This window comes from Peromyscus leucopus, chromosome 7, assembly GCF_004664715.2.
Source record: "Peromyscus leucopus breed LL Stock chromosome 7, UCI_PerLeu_2.1, whole genome shotgun sequence".
Lineage (NCBI taxonomy): Eukaryota > Metazoa > Chordata > Mammalia > Rodentia > Cricetidae > Peromyscus > Peromyscus leucopus.
This window is the reverse complement of record NC_051069.1, coordinates 110,956,182-110,973,804: the sequence shown is the minus strand read 5'-3', so window position 1 is coordinate 110,973,804 and position 17,623 is coordinate 110,956,182. Positions and strand designations below refer to the sequence as shown.

The window sequence follows — 17,623 nt, the reverse complement described above, 5'->3', positions numbered from 1 at the left end:
TTTCTTAAATTATCCTGTTTTTCTTTAACTACATTTTGCCTTTGAGCTTTTTACCTTTCTTTATTCTGTGTACTTTTCTTTCCTTTCCATGCTGTGGCTGCCTGTGTAACTGGCTGTGTGGCCCCTGGAGTCCTCCTCTCTTTCTCCTTTTCTTGCCCTCGCTCTTTTTTTTTTTTTAAAGATTTATTTATTTATGTGTATGAGTGCACTATCAGCATGTATGCCTGAATGCCAGAAAAGGGCATCAGATCCCATTAGAGATAGATGTGAGCTGCCATATGGTTGCTAGGAATTGAACTCAGGACCTCTGAAGAGCAGCCAGTGCTCTTAACCTCTGAGTCACCACTCCAGCCTGCTCCTCACTCTTCTTATGAACCTAGATTTCTCATTCTATTTATTCTCTCTGTCTGCCAGACCTGCCTATTTCTTCTCTTGCCTAGCTATTGGCCATTCCGCTCTTTATTAGACCAATCAAGTGGTTTGTTTTTTTTTTTTTTTTTTTTTTTGAGCTGAGGATTGAACCCAGGGCCTTAGTGATTGCTAGGCAAGCGCTCTATCACTGAGCTAAATCTCCAACCCCAATCAAGTGTTTTAGACAGGCAAAGTAACACAGCTTTACAGAGTTAAAATGCAACACATTTTTGCATCATTAAACAAATATTCCACAGTATAAATAAATGTAACACATCTTAAACTAATATTCCGTCACATATACCTATTATGAAACAAAGCAACAAAACCCAAACATGAGCCATGATTCCTGTGAAGAGCCCATCCCCATTCTGTGACTCTCTCAGAAAAGCTTAGGCCCTGACTTTTGAGTGTGCCTTATTTTCTTTTGAGTACCACTTTCTCTTAAGTCTGTGCCTAAGCCTTTATTAGAATATCTTTCTCTTTTGATTTGTTTATTTATCCAGGCAGTGGTGGCACAAGCCTTTAATCCTAGTACTTGGGAGGCAGACCAGGTGGATCTCTGTGAGTTCGAGGCCAGCCTGGTCTAAAAAGATTTGTTTATTTATTATGTATACACTGTTCTGCCTGCATGCATGCCTGAACACCAGAAGAGGACACTAGATCTCATTATAGATGATTGTGAGCCACCATGTTGTTGCTGGGAATTGGACTCAGGTCCTCTGGAAGAGCAGCCAGTGCTCTTAACCTCTGAGCCATCTCTCCAACTCTTAGAATATCTTTCTTAAGTCCCAATGTTGCTTCATAAACAGGCTGATCCTGAAAGTCTTTTCTGTGTTAAAGGTACAAATTCCAGTTTGACTCTGGCCTCTGTGCCCCAAATTGATGGCAGAGGGACTTGGGGAAAGCCATCTGGAGACACATGACATAAGTCTCTACTTGACACTGAAATGAATTTCCAGTAAGTCAGTGGTTAAAACAAAATACAAGAAACAAAGAATGAGGTGAACCTCTTAAAGCCCACAAACAAAATTGGGGGAAGAGGAATAAAATTGTTACCTAAAACACACAGAATACTCCTAAATCAAAAGATAAGTGACAAGAAAGAACATTTGCAAATTACCTCACAGATGGAGCAAGAACACAAAGAGTTCTTAAAAATGGAGAGCTTCGTGGTAAAGACATGGGAGGAATAATTATCCCTGCAATGAGATAACAAACTTTTCCTTCCCAGAACCCCCACTAAATACAGTGACTTGGAAAAATCTAAGAACATGTGCATGGGCCTCTGACCCCCAGCAACTTCACTTCTAGGAATCTATCCTGAAAATACATCAAAGATAACCAGTTATTTGCACAAGTTTGTGTGAGGCAATGCTGTTTGTCATAGTGAGGCACCAGACATACTGTAGGACACACAGGTTGTCCTATAAACACACAGGAAAACGTCTGTGAACCACATCATCCCCAGAACTCGCTTTTAGATTTACAATGTGATCCCACAGCAGAACTTAGAGAGAGAAACGGAAGAGTAAGAACACATTTAGGCATTTCCACTAAAAACATTCCTGTGGAGATGGAGGCTGTTGGGGGAGAGGGTCGGAAGGGACATCTCTGAACCTGATTACCTTTTTGCTCAGTTTTTAACTTTGGCACTGTGTAAACATTTAATATATTCACAACCTAAAAATAAAATCCTAAAATGGAAAACAAATTGGTACAAATGAGCCTAACTTCATTTCAAATGTGGCAGCAACAGTTAACAGACAAAAGTTATTTCAGAAGTCTTGTTATGTACCTCAGCAGGGGATGGTCTAAGGATAAATGAAAGCCAACGCGTTTTTGTTACTTATTGTTAATACAGTATTAAATTTATAAACTAGTAGAGATATATGTAACTCAGAACTGGAAGAAATGGTGCATAACTGTAAACCCAAATATTAGGAACTGGTGAGATGGCTCAGCAGGCGAAGGCACTTGGGGCCACGGCTAAAGCCCGAGTTTACTCAAGGGAACCCACATGGAACAAAGTCCTCAAGCTGTCTTCTGACCTAAATAAGTGTAAGACAAAGTTAGAATAAGCCATTATTTGAATCGAGTTGTTCTACACAAAACCATCTTCTTTAAAGACTTTTATTTTTTGCTTTTCTCAGACCTGTCCACTGGAAGGGCAGCATGCTGGCAGCACACCTCACTGCAGATCTTAATGTCAAAGTGCCATTCCTCACCAATAAGAAACACGTTCCTGCCTTTAGGAGATGTGTGTTGAGCTGTGAAGGATCAATTTCCCAGTGGCTCAGCTGCACTGTGGATGTGGGTGAGCGTTAAGCAAGCAAACCAGCCCATGCCCTGTGCTTGGTGTGACCTGAGTCGGCACGCAGACCTGAGGTGCACACACTCTCTTGTACACATGGCCTCCAACTGAAGGTGGAGCCCAGAGAACACTATGGGAAGGCCTAAATGTCCATGTTCCTAGTCCTTGAGATATAAAGATCCTTCTCATTAAATTTTACTTTTATTTCATATGTATGGGTGTTTTGTCTGCATGTATGTCTGCAGACCACATGCATGCCTGGTGTCCACAGAGATCAGAGAGGGCATCGGATCCCCTGGAATTGGAGTTACAGGTGGTTGTGAGCTGCCATGTGGGGGTGGTGAATCAAACCCAGGTCCTCTGGAAGAGCAGCCAGTGCTCTTAACCACTGAGCCTCCTTTCCAGTCCTGAAATGCAGAGACCTTCAAGGTGAACAACTCCAGGCAGGTGCTGATCTGCTAAAGGCTTTTGGCATACTTCCAATTGAGTTATTTTTAATGAACCAGTGGTACTTCAGCCTTATCAGTTGAATGCTTCATCGAAATGTCATTTCCCAGCATTTTTAACTTTTCCTTTTGCTCCTCTGGCTATGGTGGGTGGAGAGCTTTGCGTTACAGTACACAAAGGCCTCTGCTTGGGGATTGGGAAACAATGTCATAGGGCCCTGTGATGGGCTTGTTACATAGATTTAGGGCAAGTCTTGCACCTTTTTGGACCTTAGTTTTCATCTGTCAAACGTGGGTGTGAGAGTTGATTTTCTGCCTCTGTAAACAGTGATTTGCAACTTTCTCCAAGTTGGGCAACATGTCTGCCAGTAACAGGAGCAGTAAGAGGGACTATGAGATGGTACCTGCAGTAGGAAAAGAACCCTGCAGTCCAGGAAAGTTCAACATATGGCTCCTTAATGCAAAGAACAGTATTTGGGGGAAGAGTGGTGCTGGAGAGATGGCTCAGTGGTTAATAGCTTGATGCTCTTGCAGAGGACCTGAGTTCAGTTCCCAGCCCCCACATTGTGTTGCTCACAATCACCTACAACTCCAGCTCGAGGGAATCCAACACCCTCTTCTGTACTCCAAGGCACCTGTACTTATGTGGCACAGACACAGGCACACATGTACAAATAAACAGAAGTATTTTTTTAAAGAACAATATTTTGGTATGTGCTTTATAACCATTCTTAATTTCAATTGCTAGATCATTTCAACTACTATTAAAATACTATGCTTTTGATTATGCCTTGTCAACAAATATTTGTTCTCCAATCTACAAGGTTCTAGGTGGTTCCAGCCATTCCCACCTCCCTGCAGCTGTGACTGGAGCCATGCTAGAATTGGCTGGATGTGTATTACATCTCAGATGACACCATGGCTGTGCCTCTGAAACAAGCAAATCTGTTTACTTGCATGACTGGGGAATTAGACAATCATCCGTGACCATCCATCAAAAACCTTAGAATCCAAAACTCACTAAGCATGAAATCTCACTGAAAACCATTTCATTGTCTTAATTATTCATTAGGTTTCTCAAGTCTGACAGACCTTCAAGGTCATCACTTGGACATTAATTATCATTTTAATGTGGCAATAGAATAGAAAAACATATTTTGAAGAAGTTCTGAGTTGTAGAATGCTACTAGTGAAAGAATTCATGCCTTGACTGGGTTAATGTGAATTTACGTTTTACTACATGGTGAGAAAAAAAGTGGAAAGTGAACCTCCTAGAGTCTCTGGCACTTGGGATCTATGCCAGTCTGCAAAAATTCCTGTGCAGAGACCTGGAGGGAGAGGCGCCTGCTGACTGGGGTGTTATGGATACTGTTTTAACTATGTAGAGGTGTTACATTTGTTTATGCTGTAGAGTGTTATTTTAACTGTGTAAAGGTGTGTTTCATTTGTTTCACTTTGCCTGCCTAAGGCAACTGATTGGTTTAATAAAAAGCTAAATGTCCAATAGCTAGTCAGGAGAGTGACAGGTGGGCTGGTGGGCAGAGACAATAAATAAGAGGAGAGAGAAGAAGGAAGAGAATGAGGGAGAAAGAGAGGGACAGGCCTGGGACCAGAAGCCAGGCAGCTGCTAGGCAGCCAGACATGGAGACAGCAGGAAAGTAAGACAGACAGAAAGGTAAAAAGCCCAGAGACAAAAGGTAGATAAAGAGAAACAGGTTAATTTAAGTTAAAGAGAGCTAGCTAGAAACTAGCTTAAGCTAGGCCGAGCATTCATAACTAAGAAGTCTCAATGTCATGATTTGGGAGCTGGTTGATGGCCCAAAAGAAAAAGCCTGGTACACTGGGATGCTGATGCAAGATGAGGAATGAGCTGGAGCCATTGCAGAAAGCACTCTGTCGTCCCCGCAACACATCCCCAGGTGATTTTCTGATTCAGTCAACAGTGGCCAGATGCCTCTGTTTGTGCTGGGTTCCATGCCGGTTTGGAAACACCACAGTAGACTTACTGGAGCAGATGGGGCAGCGTTATGTAAATTCTTCCCACAATAAAAGCTGGTGTACACTTTTATCTTACATTTTGTTTTCACTCTTTCTTTGTGTGTGGGTTATGTGTGGGTATGTTCTAGTTTGCTTTCTGTTAATGTAATAGACAGCATGACCAAAAGGGATTTTCAGATGGGTTTATTTCAACTTACATCATCAAGAGAAACTGAGGCAGGAACTGAAAGTAGAGACTATGGAGGAACTCTGTTTAATGGTTTGGTTCTTCTTGTTTACTTAGGTAGCCTTCTTATATAGCCCACACCCACCTGCCTAGGGATGGTGAGCCCTCCTATATCAATCAGCAATTAAGAAAACGCTCCATAGGCATGCCCACAGGCCAGTCTGATGGAGGCAGTTCTTCAGGTGAGGTTCCTTCTTCTGAGGTATGTCAGGATGACAACCAAGATTAGCCATCATGCTCACAGGCCAGCGATGTCTGGAGGTCAAAGGGCAGCCTCGGGTGTTGGTGAAGCTTCATCCAGAGGCTCATCTTGAGGAGCAGCCCAGGAATGCTCGCAAGTCCCTGCAAATCCTCTCTCCTTGCCATTCCACTCTGTCCCAGTACATAACTTCTGAAAGCCCAGTTCTGGCACAAGGCTTGTCTGGACCAATGACACTACCATGAGTTCAACCAGTTGTGCCGACAATGCATGAATGTCCTCTGTAGGAGCAGGGCTGCCATGACAGTGCCTCCTGTTCAGGAAGCCCTGGCACATCAGATTCTGTTTTATGGAAAGCACAGTTGTCTGTCTTCAGCACACATCCGATTCCTTGGCTTCTTTGAGAAGTGTGGCTTTGGGATCTGACATTAGAATCACAGCCCCTTGAACAGGGAAAGGTGTAAACGTAGCGTCATCTGTGTCTAACTTCACTGCCTTACAGCCGTGATTTGAAATGCCAGTCTTTAGCACTCTCTTCAAATAGTGGAGCACTGGAATGTGGGCTGAACTTAATTTGTTTTTAACAAAGGGAAAGAGGCAGAAATGATGCTGTGTGACTTGAGGATTAGCTGATTCAAAATCATTACAATCCCAGAGCTTCTCCCCTTTTCTCTCCTCTCTCTCCCTCTGCAGGCAGTCAGCTGCTAAGTCATGGGTATCCAGTGGCCCTCTGGAGCTGTCAGTGGGGAACTGAGACCTCCTGCCAAGTCATGTGTGCCAGCCACTGTGTGATCAGACCCCCAGCCTCCTGCAACTGCAGCCTCAGGTGATAGTCTGGGTGGGAAAGACTCAGCCTGAAGCACCACGCTGAGTCATCCTGTCCTGATTCTCAGGAACTCTGTAAAGCAATCATATACATGCTGTTAAGTTGCTTTATCTAGGAGAGTTTTTGTAAAGCCCCAGTAACTGTTTGGAGCGACACTGCGCTCACCCTTCCACTTGGGGGCGCTGTCGTACAGCAGTACAGCCTATGAATCCCTCCTCGACAGGCTGAGGAGAAACACTTCCATGGTACTCAGACCCACAAATCATCAAGTTGTCACTGGACACTTGTGAGTTAAGTACTTTTACCTTTTAAATATACAATTCAATTTTCATGAATAGTAAGGTTTGTCACAATATCCCATTCATATCCCATCGAGCAGATTGAGTATCCCACATGACATGTGTTAATTGCTTTGATTTTTTGACAGCTAAAAATCACACCACAATGACATATGCTTTCAAATGAGTACTTATGATTCAAAAATTTCAAATTTATAGTCTTTTTATTAGCATTGTATAAAAATATCACAAGCAAGCTTTTCCCTTAACTTTCCCCTCAGTTGTGATCAACAAAGATTTACATAAAAAAAAAATGTGGTTTCAGCTTACACCAGTTTCTTGCTGACCTCTTAATTCATCTCTGTTATGGTAAGAACTGGAAGGTTATGAATGAATACTTTGTAGTCCAATTAGCCAAGCATTACTTAAATGTTTCATTATGGAAAAGAAACCATTCTCGCCAAGCATAATTTGAGCTTGAGTTCCAAAAGTTATCTCATTAATAATTTTAAATGTATGATATAATCAAAACAAGTGGCAGCTCTAGGCTTACCATCCAATGGTGCTGATTTTATTTTATCTTTTGTTCTGTCATTTTGGTTGACACAAAGGATTAAAATCAGTAGGTGCAGGCGGGAGCTGAGTTGGTTTAGCCCCATAAAATGGGGGCATCTAAGAGTCAATCTCTTATCTCTGACTTAAGAGTGAGCTTCATACTGGGAGTAACCACTCCACCCTGGTGCTCAATGAGAATAAAATGCTGGACCAGGGAGCTACCCTTAGCCCTGATTCTCTGGCTGCTCGTGGGGTGGGGCGGCTTCTCACCCAGATAGAAACCAGTTATTTTCAGTTTTGGAGGCTCAGGGGAGGGAAAGAAGCAGAAAACACAGGGTAAGAAAAAGCTCAATTGTTCTGTGTGATCTTTGGGCTGGGGTTCAGATGTTCAGTGAGGCTCAGTGAAGCAAGGAAGGAGATCCCCGTGAGAAGGTTGCCCAATGCTGAGTAGCTTGCCTCACAGGCTCCCTGCTCTCTTGCAGTAAGAAGGTTGCCCAAATGCTGAGTAGCTTGCCTCACAGGCTCCCTGCTCTTTGCAGGAGTGTAGATCAGGCTGCTGCACACATCCCTGGCTTCAGCACCCACTTCAAGTTCCTCCCTTCCTCATGACCCTCCACGGACTCTTCCCTGGGTCCCTGCACGTGGGTCCTCTTCCTGGAATGGCTGTGTATGCCCCAGATCCCTAGACCATACTCAGCTTGTGTGATGTAACTCTTCTCTCTGAGTGGTCATCAGCAGGGGATGAAGGAAATCTGAAAGTCTCTGAATGAAGCAGGTAGACTGCAAGAGGAAAATGGTGACAGAGTTCCTTTTCATGTCTTTTAATTAAAAAAAAACAACAACAACAACAACAACAAACAACAAAAACTAAGGTGATGTGTCAGCTACTTTTCCTGTCATTGGAACAAAATCCTTCCCACAAAAGCAACTGCTGTCTGTTGAACCCCAGCATCGGCCTATCACACTGTGCTGCTACTGAACATTGTTCTATGGTTAAAAATATATATAACTGAAAAATTTTTAAAGCAGCTTAAGAAACTTCAGATCATAGTTGAGGGTACAGTCCATCATGGTGGGAAGTGATGGTGACAGGGATGTGAGGTGCTGGTCACACTGCATCCACAGTTAGGAAGGGAAGGAAATGAATGCTGGCACTCAGCTCAGTTCCTCCTTTTATTCCTCCTCAGCCATAGGATGGTGCTGTCCCCAGTTAGGATGGGGCTTCCCACCTCAATTAATCTAATCTAGATAATTAACACAAGTCTGTTCTATGATCTAACCTATCTTTTTTTTTTTTTTTTTTTTTTTTTTTTTTTTTTTTTCGAACACCGGTCTGTCTCCTATGTGACTCTAGAGCCTATCAGTCATTTCTTGAGCCTTTTCTAATTTTAATAAAACTCCAACTCTGCTTCCCACTGGCTGATTCTGCAATTCTTTTCTGTTTCAAAGCCACAAATCCCAATTTGCATACAGTTCCTAAAAGAATAAGAGAAGTCTTCTGCTGAGGATGACAGCATGGAACTGAGCATCTGTCCATGTTACAGCCAACAGGATGAATATGAGAAGCTGCCTAGATGCTCTTGTGACCCCATGGGCAATACAGGAACCACTATCACAAAGCACATTGGTGACTGCCACCAACAAGGTGAGAGTGTCCTTCGTCTCTGACCCAGTTGCCCACTCAGGCCTTTTGACAGCATCTATGAAGCTGAGACAGACTAACTTGTTAACTCACGAGTGAATAAAATTTCAAACCATCTATGGTCCTTGGCCTACTGATTAGCAGACTCTGCTAGCTAAGTTACCCATGGAATCGAAACCCAGCATTGACAATGTGCGGTTCTCCTCAGGTGAGCAATCTCAGGAGGATTCTATCACTCCAATGGCTCTGTCCCAGGAATGTGTTAGACTTACAGAAGAATGACAAAGAGCCACAAGCCATTTAGCCTGCTCCCTGCTAAGATAAGAAATTGAAAAGGCAACTGGAACCAAAATGTGTCTTTGGTTATTCCACAAATGAGAAACAGGTATTACTCTATGGTATAGGCTTTTAGTCAAAACACAGCAGAACTAAAGTAGCACATTTAGCCAGATATTAAAGATACCTACATGATACAACTCCATCCTAACAAAGAGGGGTTTGCGTTCCACACTACAGGAAGATGCAAAGAATTTGCATTCTTCCTTTCCAGACAGATGGAACAGATCTTTAAAATATGAAAATAAGCTTCTGTTTTTCATTCCTCAATATCGACATGCAAAAACATCAAAAAAACCTTAATGAAAATTTAAAGGTCATCTTCTTTTCCACTTATTTCTATTTGATCTGTTGAGACATTTTAAACATTGTGCAAAATATTTGACTATAATTGATTTGGTTTAAAGGTTACTGTCAGGTGTTACATTTTAAATGTAAATTTGTATAATTAGAATGGTAATTCTCCACCAACATTGCTATTTATATAGACTTTTTATCCATTACTCTCTATAACCTTATTGTTTACATTGTGTGTTATATGTGTGTTCATGTGTGTGCATGTTCATGTGTACACAGATACACATGTGTGTATGTGTGCATGTGGAGGCCATAACTTGAAATGTGGTTTGTTGTTGTTTTTGTTTGTTTTGTTTTTTGAAATAGAGCCTCTCACTTTCCTGGAACTCTATCATGCTACACTGGCTGGTCATGGGCCAGGATCTATCTTTCTCTGCTTTCTTGGTGTGGGATTACAAACCCACAGCACCAGGCCAAGTTCTTTCTTTGTCTTTTTTTTTTCTTTCTTTTTTTCATCTCTTGTCTTTTCTTTTTTGGTGTGAGTTATGGGAACGAACCAGGTCCTCATACTTGAAAGGCAAATACTCTTCTGCCTGGACTATGTCCTAGTCCTAAGTTTTCACTTTAAAACGTATTTATTTTTAAGTGTATGCGTGTTTGTGTATGGGTGTGCTAGAAGAGGAAATTGAATTCCTTGGAGCTGGAGTCACAGGCTGTTGTGAGCTACCTTATGTGGGTGCTGAGAATCAAACTCTGGTTCTCTGCAAGAGTATCAGGTGCTCTTAATCACTGAGCCATCTCTCCAGCCCTAATTTTCATTTTAAAAAATATTTGCTTGATGCCATCCAAAGATTTTCAAACACGAATACTACAAATGGAATTTCAAGTCACATCTTAGTCATGTTGGGAAGAGGCAAATCTGTAACAACCACAGAGCTACTTCGAGATACTGGAGGATGTTCGGGGCAGCATACAGAAGTATGTTCCCTTTAAGCAGAGTTTTAAAAACACAATTCCAAAAGGCATGGGTAGAATGCAGGGAAACCATATAGCATGGTTGGCAATCTGACCTTGTTGCAGTGTTTTGAATAAGAATGGCCTTCATAGGCTCATATTCTTGAATGCTTAGTCACCAGAGATTGGCACCATTTAAAAGGATAAAAAAGATTCTGAGGTGTGGTCTTGTTGGAGGAGTGTGTCACTGGGGGTGGGTTTTGACGTTTCAAATGCTCAAGCCAGGCCCACTATCACTTTCTCTTTTTGCTAAGTGCAGATCTGGATGCAGAACGCTCAGCTACTTCTCCAGCACCATGTATGCCTGCTACCACGCTCCCACCATGATGACAATGGACCTCTGAAACTGTAAGCAAGCCCCAGTTAAATGCTTTCTTTTATAAGAGTTGCAATGGGGGGCTGGAGAGATGGCTCAGAGGTTAAGAGCACTGACTGCTCTTCCAGAGGTCCTGAGTTCAATTCCCAGCAACCACATGGTGGCTCACAGCCATCTGTAATGAGATCTGGTGCCCTCTTCTGGCCTGCAGGCACACATGCTGTATACATAATAAATAAATCTTTTTTTTTTTTTTTTTAAATAAGAGTTGCAATGGTCATGGTGTCTCTTCACAGCAAGAGAACAGTGACTAAGATGCTAGTGATGGCCGGGAGTCACCACCATGATAGCTCTAGAGCCAAGGAGCAAGAGAGTTACTCAACCATAGGGAAGACTTCCTGGCCACAGCTATGGCCTTCTGTGGATGACACAGCCAACTCACCAGCCTGCAGTGACTCAGCACAGAGAGAGCCAAATAATGAAGCCTGTGACCTCCTCCTACTTCTACCCAGTCCCCTGCCCATGCCTCAGCAACCAAACCTATCCAGAGGCAGAGGACAAGGAAATCACTGCTGTGGTCCATGGGCTGAGCCAGCTTCTTGGGACACAGAGAAAGAGGAAGAAAGATAGACAAAGAACCTGTTTAATTTGCAGCTATGAGTGCTGCACACGAGGAAGGGCTAGGTTTTGCAAATTTCTCTAAGAGACATTTTTTGTTGCTGAAAGAAATGAAGGGCTCTGTCTGGACTGAGGCAAGCTGGAAGTCATGTAGGATCTGAGATGCCATGCTGGAGACAGCCAGAGGTTATTTAGTGAGTCATTCTTACATGATGAAGATATTTTAAAATAACTATAGGGGGAAAATGTATTAGGATGTGTATGCCAAGTATAAAAACTTTTAAAAAGCCAGAACTCTTGCCTCAATTTTTCCTAGTAAAACCCCAACTTATAGAACTGGAAATCGCAGCTTGAGAAGGATGGATATTAGACAATTTTTCTCATTTTTCTTAGAAACCATCCAGAAGGAATAAGCACACTGAGAAACAGAAGAGCAAACACCACTTTTGGCATCACAAGGTGAAACTCAAGCCACACAAACTGCAGAGGGAATGGTCCCAGTGGGCGGGCAGTCTGGCAGTCAAGAGGTATGCTCACAGTTGGTGATTTCAGAGAAGGCTGATGGACCATCCACGTTAGGGAGCTTGGAGGAGAGGGTGGCAAGCCACGCCTAAGCCAGAGGGCAGAGGTGAGAGGTGGAAGGGATGTGGGCAGGGCTGAACAAAAGTTCATAAGCCACACATCTGTAGATTGGTCTCAGCCTGCCAGCAAGAAGACCATTGTGGTGCCTAGAATATGGCTTTAGACGGTACAAGCTCAGGCAATTCACCATCTAAATCCTGACTTTGAGGGAGAGGGAGAGAACAGGAGAGGGGGGAGACAGGAATGGGCCAGGGACACGGAGGAGGAGTTTTCAAGGGTGTGACCCCAGTTACCTGCTTCCTCCAACTAGTCTCCACCTCCTAATCTGTGTCTTTCCCAATACTGCCACCAAACTATGAATCCACCATAGATTCATTCATGCAGTAGGTCAGAATCTCATGACACAGTGGCTTCCCTAAAGTTCTCCCCTGATACTGCTGCACTGGGGACCAGGCCTTCACCACAGGAGCCTCGTAGGGGACACTTCATGTGCCAACCATAAACACACACACACACACACACACACACACACACACACACACACACAGCAAAGGCCTTTGTAACAGCAGGAGAAGGTGAAAGTGAACTGATAAGATTGGCTAGTTAGAAATGGAGAACACCTGCACCCACAAGAAACAAAAACCAAATGCTCAGTCAGCACAGGGGAACTCAGAAGACAGGATCGGAGGAAACACTGACACTTGTATTGAGGAAAAAGGACTTTTTATCTTCTGTAAAAATTTTTATAATTAAGGAGAAAATTGGGCACACTGTACAGAAAATTCATACAAAATGAAATTCAAATGTCTCCACATTAGGAGATGTTATTAACCTGGAATAAAAGAAAGGTAACTTAAAACATTGTTTAAATTTTTACTCCTATATTTTTATGAGCATGTGTGTGTGTGTGTGTGTGTGTGTGTGTGTGTGTGTGTGTGTGTGTTCATGCCTGTCTGTGCACTTGTGTTTGTGTGTATGCTTGTGGAGGCCAGATGTCAACATCACTCACTCACTATCTTATTTTTTGAGACAGTCTCTCAGTGAACATGGGATTTCCTGACTCAGTTGGATTGGTTGTTAGCAAGGCCCAAGGTTCTCCTGTGTCCGCCTCCCCTGTGCTGAGACTACATGCATGTATTGCCACTCCCAGCTTTTCATGTGGGTGAAGGGATTGAATTCAAGTCCTCATGCTTGTGTGGCAAGTACTACCAGCTAGGCCATCTCCTCAGCCCTTAAAACATTCTTTAATTGGATTGATAGATTTCACTTCTGACCAAACCAGAGGACTCCCACTGCAGCCTGTGCTTTATTGCTAAAGCATCTGGTAAAATACAACAGTAACGACGTAAATGATGGCAGGTAGACTGGACAGGGACTCGGAAGTGTGGGGTGATGAGTTTCTTCATTTTTGTTGTTGTTGTTATTTTGTTTTTTTTCCTTCCTCTCTACTACCTGCTGGCTTTGATCAGAAGGCTGGCTGAAAGGGAAACTGCCAATCAGAAATGATTAGAAAACAAGTTGAGGAAACCTTAGCATCCACCGCAATGAAAGGAGACAAGGTCGCTGGGAGCAAGGTAAAGTGTTGGGAACTACTCAGGGTTTCCCTTTCTGAGATCTGCCTGGTCAAGAAGCTGACACCTAAGACAGGGGGAGAAAAACTGTCCTCCTAGAGCAGCGGCCCTCAGCTTCCTGTGCTGCAGCCCTCTGTTTACTGCAGTTCCTCAGTTGTGGTCGCTGAAGGGCTCTAACAGGCCGGAGCACGGCAAATGCAGTACTGACAGGTTCTGTCCTTTTCTCTCTCCCTCTTTCTTGCTAAAAACTGTTAGATTACATGTCTAAAGTTAGCCCCCAAAGTACATTCCCTTATTTGGCCACTGACTCATTCCTGAGACTAAACACCAAGGTCCAAAAATCAAAATTCATTATTTGGCTAACATGTCCAGTCAGGACTTACCAACTCACTCTAGCACAGTCTCTCGATTTTTCTCCTTGAAAATCCATTCCTGCAAAAAACATCGGTTCTGTGCTGCTGCTAATGTTGCTGTTTGCTGTCCCCACACCCCCACCCCTGTGCTAAGAGTTTGGTGTCTGAGTGTGGCCTGTTCTGACTCAGAGGGGGCCGCCCACCTGTAGACAAATTTCTAAACAGTCTTATTAAATAAGAAACACAGAGCCAAATACAGAGTTAAAGCCAAAGAGATCAGAGCAAGAGCCACCTAGCTTTAGCTTACCACCAGCAGCAGCTTCCCCCAGAGAGTTTCTTCCTGTCTGACTTGTCTTTTTAATTGCCTTTCTGTTCTGCCTTCTCATTGGCTCTAAACCCAACCACATGATTTCCTCATCCTCCCTGCCTATACAGACCTCCAGGTCTCTATGGTTGGTACTGGGATTAAAGGTTCTGTCACCACGCTTGGCTGTGTCCTTGACCACACAAAAACTCTGCCTGCCATGTGATCGGATTAAGGGCATGGGCTACCACCACCTGACTTCTGTTCCTGGCTCGATAATGGCCTCTGATCTCCAGGCAAACCTTATTTATTAACATACAAATAAAATCACATTTCAGCACAATTAAAATATCACCACACCCACCCTTACAGTGACCCCAACCATAAAATTATTTTCATTTCTATTTCATAACTGTAATTTTGCTACTGTTATGAGTCATAGTGTAAATATCTGTGTTTTCCTGTGGTCTCAGACCTTCCTGTGAAAGGGTCATTTGATCCCGAAAGGGTTTGTGACCCACAGATTGAGAACCACTGTTCTAGAGGGAACAACTGGAAGGGGGGGGCTCTTAGGAGCCACAGAGAATGGAGCTTTGGAAGGGGTGTTGAAGAGGCCTAATTCTGGGTGGTGGTTTGTTATGTAGCAAAGGATAATTAAGACAAGGTTTCATGTCTGTCCTAGCCTGCTTACATAAAACATGGACCAAAAGCAACTTGGGAAGGGAAGGATTTATTTGTCTTACAGTCCATCATCAAGGGAAGTCAGGGCAGAAACCGGAAGTGTGTGGAGGGTGGAGCCGTAGGGTAGAGGTGGGAGGTTTTCTGGAGAGTTCTAGGAGGCACAAGGGGATGAGGAACCCCATGGATCCCTGAAGGTTTGTTATAAATCGGGTCTGAGTTTCTCATCGCCTGGAACAACTAAGACGAGACTTGCGCTCACACTGGATTCTGATCTAAGAGATAGAAAAGGACGTCGTTAAGGAGCCTAGTCCCTTCCATTTCCTACCCTACACGGCAGAGCTAGCCAGGGAGTCCGCGTCGCAATCCCACCACAATGACAGCCAGCGAGGCCCCACCCCTCCCGCCGAGGCTCCACCTCTGCCCTGTTCGAATGACAACAGGCCAGGTCCCGCCCCAAGAGAGGCTCCGCCCCACTCGCCGCAGCCCCGCCTCCAGCCCCAACTCTCCGCAGTGGCAGCGGGCGCGGCCCCGCCCATTCGGCCCTGCCCTATCCCACCAAAATGATAGCCCTCAGGGCCCCGCCCATCCCCGAGGACACGCCCCCTCCCGAGCGACAGCCAGTGAGGTTTCACCCTGCACACTCTGCTCCATTTCCTCCCGATTTACAACTACCGAGGCACCGCCCTCTCACCGTGGCCCTGCCCACCCGGACCGAGTGACAGCCGGAAGGCCCCGCCCCACCCGGTCGTTGACGCCCCCTGGCGGCCTAAAGCGCCACGCCCCGGTCGCGCATCCAGTCTGCCCCGCCTCAGCGCCGCGGGCCTGGTTCTCTCTGTTCGCGGCCGCCCCCGAGGACGCTGTGTGGGCGGCCGGTGAGTGGGGAGGGGAGCTTCCGGTGGGGTGGGCCTGCGGGGGACTCCCCCACGGGGAAGAGAGATGCGACCGCGCCGGGCGGGGCTGGATCTCTGCTAGGATGAGGGCCAGCGGAGGCAGGGGGATGTCGGCCGGCTTTAGGCTGGCGTCAGGCCTGGGGCGGGGCCGGTTCTGATTGACGCCTGGGGTCCTGGGGTGCCCGGCGGCTCTGATAGACACTTGGGGAGGACGCCCGGTAGCCTGATGACGACTCGGGACCTCCGCCTCCCTGGTCGTTCCAGGGTTGCGGACAGATCCGGTTCCAGATTTCTGACGGGCCCATTGTGCGCTCTCCGTGCTAGGTGTCCAGTGAAGGGCTAGAGAGCCCTGTCCCCGCAGGCCGGCCACCTGAAAACCCTGTTTCTTCCCATAGCTGGGGCGGTGCGCACACATCCTGACTTAAGAACTCTTCAAGTTCATTCCCACTCCAAACAGTTGTGCCGCACTCCTTTAAGCCCTGGACGTGTAATCGAATCCTGTGGGTTTTAAAAGTTTCAAGCACACTGTGAGTTGCCTGGTTTTCATTTAAAGTCACACTAACCTTAGAGGACTAGATGTTTCTAAGGGCTCATTCTGTCTTTAAACAATTTTAAATGCAGCCATGGATAAACTGTGTCAACCGTTGGATAAACTCGGAGATGTTCGCTGAGAGGGGTCTCTACCTGGTGTGAACAACCGAGTGCACTCACATTGACTATACAATTGTCTTTGTTTAACGTGTGTGTGTGTGTGTGTGTGTGTGTGTGTGTGTGTGTTCGTTCGTATTCACGTGCGGGGGTCAGAGGACCACAGGCACTGGCCCTGGCCCTCCACCTTGTTTGAGGCAGTCTTTTCATTCCGTGCTGTTGTGACGTCTACTCTAGGGCTAGGCTTTTCCGCCTTACAGCGTCTCGCCCTAAGAGCTGGAATTACAGAAGCGCGCTCCTGCCTGGCTTAACGTGCATTCTGGGGGTCCAAATTTAGGTTCTCTTGATGAGAAATGAGAGATGCAGAATAACAGACAGGCACAGACAAGACCTGGTAAAGTGTAGTGTGAGTGTGTGTTTGTGAGTTCGTGTAGGTGTTTGGGTGAACTATAGGGTAAGTGCTTGTGTGTGTCAAGAGGAAAACTAGAAAAGTTGGAACACAGAAAAGAGGATAAAGTTGAAAATATAAATGCCCAGTAGAAATACTCTGGGGAAATGCTCTGAATTGTATGACCTAACATTTTGATGACTTTCTTCCTAATTTGTAACATAATGGGATACTAGTCCAATATTAATTTGTAATTCTTCCAACTTAACATTTTCTCACTTAACATTTTCCTTAATCACTAAAAATTCACACTAAACAACCAGTTATTCATTTCAAAAATATTAGTATTTCAGCTGTGTTTAATACCTGTTTGGAAGTGAAGAATCAGGGCTGAGAAAGGCGGTTACATTTGCCAAGGGTCTAAATGCTGTTTATGCTACTGTGACCCAGTTCCTTACCCATGTATTCATACATGATCTGTGCCTTTCTGCTCTTACACACAATAACACCTTTGCTAGTGGAGGATACCAGCTCAGAATGCCGAGTGTTTGACCTGGTGGTGGTTTTTTAGTTGTTTGTTTTTGTGGTTGTTGATTTCAACTTGACACAAGCTATCCTCATCTGAACAAATGTCTCCATCAAACTGACATGTATGCAAGTCTGTGGGGCATTTTCTTGATTCATGATTAATGGGGGAGGGCCCAGCCCACTGGGGGTGGTGCCCTCCCCA

General features: G+C 44.7%; 1 long non-coding RNA gene across 1 annotated transcript; it reads left to right on the top strand.

Moving 5' to 3' along the window:
- Positions 1-6,291: 6,291 nt before the first annotated feature.
- Positions 6,292-10,884, top strand: LOC114707678. Its single transcript, XR_003736688.2, has 3 exons — positions 6,292-6,420; positions 8,703-8,898; positions 10,802-10,884. It is a non-coding gene; the product is annotated as an uncharacterized LOC114707678 (long non-coding RNA).
- Positions 10,885-17,623: the final 6,739 nt, after the last annotated feature.